The sequence below is a fragment of the Aquarana catesbeiana genome, linkage group LG02, assembly GCF_042186555.1.
Source record: "Aquarana catesbeiana isolate 2022-GZ linkage group LG02, ASM4218655v1, whole genome shotgun sequence".
Taxonomy (NCBI): Eukaryota; Metazoa; Chordata; class Amphibia; order Anura; family Ranidae; genus Aquarana; species Aquarana catesbeiana.
This window is the reverse complement of record NC_133325.1, coordinates 84,377,734-84,383,733: the sequence shown is the minus strand read 5'-3', so window position 1 is coordinate 84,383,733 and position 6,000 is coordinate 84,377,734. Positions and strand designations below refer to the sequence as shown.

At 47.4% G+C, this 6,000-nt stretch overlaps 1 protein-coding gene across 2 annotated transcripts in view; it reads left to right on the top strand.

The window, feature by feature from the left end:
• Window positions 1-1,994: 1,994 nt before the first annotated feature.
• The window catches only part of KBTBD3 (kelch repeat and BTB domain containing 3), a 37,823-nt gene continuing 33,817 nt past the window's right edge, over window positions 1,995-6,000 (top strand). Inside the window, exon 1 of one of the 2 annotated variants that reach the window (XM_073613124.1) lies at window positions 1,995-2,144. The gene's annotated coding sequence lies outside the window, so the exon portion shown is untranslated. Of the gene's footprint in view, window positions 2,172-6,000 lie in introns of both variants that reach the window. The other variant, XM_073613123.1, reaches the window with a different exon arrangement.

Below are 6,000 nucleotides of genomic sequence, written 5' to 3'. Positions count from 1 at the left end.
AAGTGAAAAGTCCTATAAATGAGGACAGAGGGAGGGAAGTGAAAAGTCCTATAAATGAGGACAGAGGGAAGTGACGAGTCCTATAAATGAGGACAGAGGGAGGGAAGTGAAAAGTCCTATAAATGAGGACAGAGGGAAGTGAAGAGTCCTATAAAGGAGGACAGAGGGAAGTGAAAAGTCCTATAAATGAGGACAGAGGGAGGGAAGTGAAAAGTCCTATAAATGAGGACAGAGGGAAGTGACGAGTCCTATAAATGAGGACAGAGGGAGGGAAGTGAAAAGTCCTATAAATGAGGACAGAGGGAAGTGAAGAGTCCTATAAAGGAGGACAGAGGGAAGTGAAAAGTCCTATAAATGAGGACAGAGGGAAGTGAAGAGTCCTATAAATGAGGACAGAGGGAAGTGAAGAGTCCTATAAATGAGGACAGAGGGAAGTAAAGAGTCCTATACATGAGGACAGAGGGAAGTGAAAAGTCCTATAAATGAGGACAGAGGGAAGTGAAAAGTCCTATAAATGAGGACAGAGGGAAGTGAAAAGTCCTATAAATGAGGACAGAGGGAGGGAAGTGAAAAGTCCTATAAATGAGGACAGAGGGAAGTGAAGAGTCCTATAAATGAGGACAGAGGGAAGTAAAGAGTCCTATACATGAGGACAGAGGGAAGTGAAAAGTCCTATAAATGAGGACAGAGGGAAGTGAAAAGTCCTATACATGAGGACAGAGGGAAGTGAAAAGTCCTATAAATGAGGACAGAGGGAAGTGAAAAGTCCTATAAATGAGGACAGAGGGAAGTGAAGAGTCTTATAAATGAGGACAGAGGGAAGTGAAGAGTCCTATAAATGAGGACAGAGGGAAGTGAAAAGTCCTATAAATGAGGACAGAGGGAAGTGAAAAGTCCTATACATGAGGACAGAGGGAAGTGAAAAGTCCTATAAATGAGGACAGAGGGAAGTGAAAAGTCCTATAAATGAGGACAGAGGGAAGTGAAGAGTCTTATAAATGAGGACAGAGGGAAGTGAAGAGTCCTATAAATGAGGACAGAGGGAAGTGAAAAGTCCTATACATGAGGACAGAGGGAAGTGAAAAGTCCTATACATGAGGACAGAGGGAAGTGAAAAGTCCTATAAATGAGGACAGAGGGAAGTGAAAAGTCCTATAAATGAGGACAGAGGGAAGTGAAAAGTCCTATAAATGAGGACAGAGGGAAGTGAAGAGTCTTATAAATGAGGACAGAGGGAAGTGAAGAGTCCTATAAATGAGGACAGAGGGAAGTGAAAAGTCCTATAAATGAGGACAGAGGGAAGTGAAAAGTCCTATACATGAGGACAGAGGGAAGTGAAAAGTCCTATAAATGAGGACAGAGGGAAGTGAAGAGTCTTATAAATGAGGACAGAGGGAAGTGAAGAGTCCTATAAATGAGGACAGAGGGAAGTGAAGAGTCTTATAAATGAGGACAGAGGGAAGTGAAGAGTCTTATAAATGAGGACAGAGGGAAGTGAAGAGTCCTATAAATGAGGACAGAGGGAAGTGAAGAGTCTTATAAATGAGGACAGAGGGAAGTGAAAAGTCCTATAAATGAGGACAGAGGGAGGGAAGTGAAAAGTCCTATAAATGAGGACAGAGGGAGGGAAGTGAAAAGTCCTATAAATGAGGACAGAGGGAAGTGAAGAGTCCTATAAATGAGGACAGAGGGAAGTGAAAAGTCCTATAAATGAGGACAGAGGGAAGTGAAAAGTCCTATAAATGAGGACAGAGGGAAGTGAACAGTCCTATAAATGAGGACAGTCAGGATCTATGTCTAGAACTGACAGTAGCTCTAGTCCTGCTCCTCTATGATCTCTTTATTCTCAGCACACAGGCTCTGCTCTTCTTGGTCCCTATCCTTGTAATGGATGGTTCAGTCCCATAGAAGTCTCATTGTCTGCCTGCAATGACCCTCCTCCATGACATAATCAGCCAATCACAGCCCTGGAAACAGACAGCTAATGGGAGACAAGGAATCCCAGCTCAGCCTGAATGGAATGTGGAAGTCGCCTCCTGATTGGTTGAAGGATGTACGGATGCTCTTTGTAGCTGTCACCTTCTCTCAGTGTCCCCATATGATAGATGGAGGAGATCGCTGAGGACTGAGCTCTGCCAGGGTCGGTGAGTGCCAGCTGCCTGCACTGCCAGGTAATGAGCCCCATTCCCCTCCCCCCATCCTCCATGGAGGGATGAGCCCCAGGCCTGGCAGCCTATGGATGAGTGCAGAGCTGTGTGTACATTCATGTCATACACATGGAGGTTTATGAAGAGAGGACCCAGCATGCCTGAGCACATTCCGGCTACTCACTCCCTATAGGGAGATCCTATGTATGAAGAATGACAGAATGCTACACACAGCCGCCAGCTGTCATAACACTACACATCCCATCATGCCTCTGTCTCTGGGAGTCATGCCTGGGGCTGTCAGAGTCTTGCAATGCATCATGGGACTTGTAGTTCCACAACAGCTGGAGTGGCGCAGCCGCCGTGTGATGACAAGGGGGGCGACTGATGTGGGGGAATAAAATCTGTAAGAAATCTATAAATATTAACATATTTATTTGAAATAAAGAATTAAAAGTATAACTAAAGGCATGCTTTGGGTAGAATGGAGAGGGATTAGAACCCCTGTTAGGTTGTTATTGCTGCCTGTGTCCCCTTAGAGCGGAGCTCCACCCTAAAGTGGAACTTCTGCTCATCGGATCCCCCCCCCCCCCTCTCCGGTGCCACAATTGGCACATTCCAGGGCGGAGGGGGTGCAGATACCTGTATAATACAGGTATCTGCACCCACTTCCGGGAATAGCTAGCAGCAAATGCCCACAACCGTCCCCCCCCCCAGCCGGTGTGTTTTGGGAAACACACAGTTCCCACAACACAACGGGGACCAAATGTAGACACACAGCACGACTCGCGCATGCGCAGTAGGGAACCGGGCAGTGAAGCCGCAGCGCTTCACCTCCTGATTCCCTGACCGAGGATGGCGGTGGGAGCAGCCGAGACCCGAGCGATTGATCGGCTTCGGCTGCCACCATCGCTGGACCCTGGGACGGGTAAGTGGCCATTTATTAAAAGTCAGCAGCTGCAGTATTTGTAGCTGCTGGCTTTTAATATTTTTTTAAAGGTGGAGCTCCGCTTTAAGGGAGATTCATCAGATTTGTTTGTTTATCGTTATGGCTGAAAATGAAAGTAAAAGAAAATCCCAGATTTTGGGTTGTCACCACAACAGGAATAGTGGGGAAATGTTCCAGTGGGGACACCCTTGGATTTCCTCACTTCGGAGAGATTTCCTCTCACTTCCTGTTGTTGCTATGGGACAGGAAGTGAAGGTAAATCTCCACAGTGGGACACAGATGGCAAAAAAACAAAATAAAAAACTGGCAGGAGTTCTAACCCTCCCTTACTCTTTCCAAAATGAAAACTAAATTGCCTTTAAGTCTTCTTTAATGTAATAAAGACTACAAAATATCATGCATAAGCAACTTATTAAAACAAAGAAAGAAAGAAAGGTATACATTCCGCATAACATAAATAGTCAGAATCCTAGATTTATAGATGAACCTGTTATGGACTGCCCCATGCAGATACACTGCGGTAGGGCGGCCGTCCTGCGTGAAATCCCGTACTATAAACAAAAGTTACAGTGTCTACAAAATAGGGGATAGATTTATAGCATTTTTATTATTGTTATTTTTTTTTTATAGTAATGGCGTCGATCTGTGATTTTTATCCTGACTGCGTCATTATGACGGACACATCGGACACTTTTGACACTATTTTGGGACCACTGTCATTTATACAGAGATTAGTGCTATAAAAATGCACTGATTACTGTGTAAATGACACTGGCAGGGAAGGGGTTAACACTAGGGGGCGATCAAGGGGATAAGTGTGTCCTAGGGAGTGATTCTAACTGTGGGGGGGATGGGCTACCATTGACATGACAGCGATTACTGCTCCCTATAACAGGGAGCGGTGATCTCTGTCATGTCACTAGGCAGAACAGGGAAATGCCTTGTTTACAAAGGCATCTCCCTGTTCTGCCGCATCGAGTCCGTGGGTCCCGTGGGCACGGTCACGGAGCATGCGGCGAGCGCTTGCGTGCCCTGCCAGCGGCGCGGGCGCACTCACAATGCCGCATCTTAAAGGGGACGTACCTGTACGCCCATTTGCGCAGCCGTGCCATTGTGCCGACGTATATCGTCGTGCGCTGGTCGGCAAGCGGTTAACCACTTCACGCCCGCAACGTAGCCGCAAGACGGGCTTAAATTGCCGGGAGGGCATCCATGTGCGTCCTCCTGTGCTCGCGCTCCCATACGCCCCATGTGTGAGGAGAAAAAAAAAAAAAAGGCGATTGCCGGCTTTTGTAAGAGGGACATCGGTCCTACACAGCAAACAAAAGTGCTGCTAACTAGTGCCACCTACCAGTGCCCATCAGTACTGCTAACCAGTGCCACCTATCAGTGCCGCCAATCAGTGCCCATCAGTGCCTCATCATCAGTGCCACCTATCAGTGCTGCCTATTAGTGCCACCTACCAGTGCCCATCACTGCCAGTTATCAGTACCCATCAGTGCCCATCAGTTCCGTCTTATCAGTACCCATCAGTTCCGTCTTATCAGTGCCTATCAGTGAAGCAGAAAAAATGACCTGTTTGCAAAATTTTATAACAAACTATGAAATTAAATTTAAAAGGGGAATTGGGACTTTATATGAGGCAGGTGGCAAATAGAAAAATGAATACATACGTGGGAGGCCAATGAGTTTATTGTCACAGAGGGTATAAGATTGAAATCAGTATGAAATACATTGAATCCACCAATTATGCCACGTTGATAGGACACAACGCGACCCCAATCTCTGTAAAGAGCTCTTTAACCATGTGATCGGCTGTATCCAATCACAGGCGGTCACATGTAAACACAGAAATGCCGGCAATCGGCTCTCATCGCCTCACACTACTGCGATCACAGATATCGCATGGGATTCTCACCCGCACTGTAGGTGCCAATCATATGCGATGTCTGTGAGATGTGAGTTTAGCCATCCAGTTGTTTCGCAGGTGAAATAGTACAGGGACTTTTTTTCCCCGCACTAAAATCAGATCGCATGGGTGTTCTCATCTATGCGATCCGATTCCTGTGCGAGTTCACAGTTTACGCTGCGATCTGTGAACCAATCTGGGGGTGTCATTAACAATGTAATGACACCCGCAGCGGTTTGAAGGAGGCAGTGTGAACTGCCTGCGGGAGAGGAGCGATGCGGGAAGCAGTGCTGTAATCGCACTGGTTCCTGCATCGCATCAGTGTGAACCTAGGCTGACAGTGTGTGTGGCGAGGAGAGCCGATCAGCGGAATCTCCTCGCAGGGGACATCGAGACGTGTAATCAGGGCTCTGATCAACAATAAAGCGCCACCAGTGACACCAATCAGTGCCCATTAGTGATGCCAGTCAGTGCTGGCTATCAGTGCCGCCTATCAGTGCTGCCCATTAATGCCCATCATTGCTGCCCATCAAGGCCCATCAGTGCTGCCTATTAGTGCCCACCAGTGCCACCTATCAGTGCCACCTATCAGTGTCCACCAGTGCCACCCATAAGTGCCACTTATCAGTGCCCATAAGTGCAGCATATTAGTGCCTCCTCCTCAGTGCCACCTAATCAGTGCCCATAAGTGCCGCCTCACCAATGCCCATCAGTGCTGCCTATTAGTGCCCACCAGTGCCACCTATCAGTGCCACCTATCAGTGTCCACCAGTGCCACCGATAAGTGCCACTTATCAGTGCCCATAAGTGCAGCATATTAGTGCCTCCTCCTCAGTGCCACCTAATCAGTGCCCATAAGTGCCGCTTCACCAATGCCCATCAGTGCTGCCTATTAGTGCCCACCAGTGCCACCTATCAGTGCCACCTATCAGTGTCCACCAGTGCCACCCATAAGTGCCACTTATCAGTGCCACCCATAAGTGCAGCATATTAGT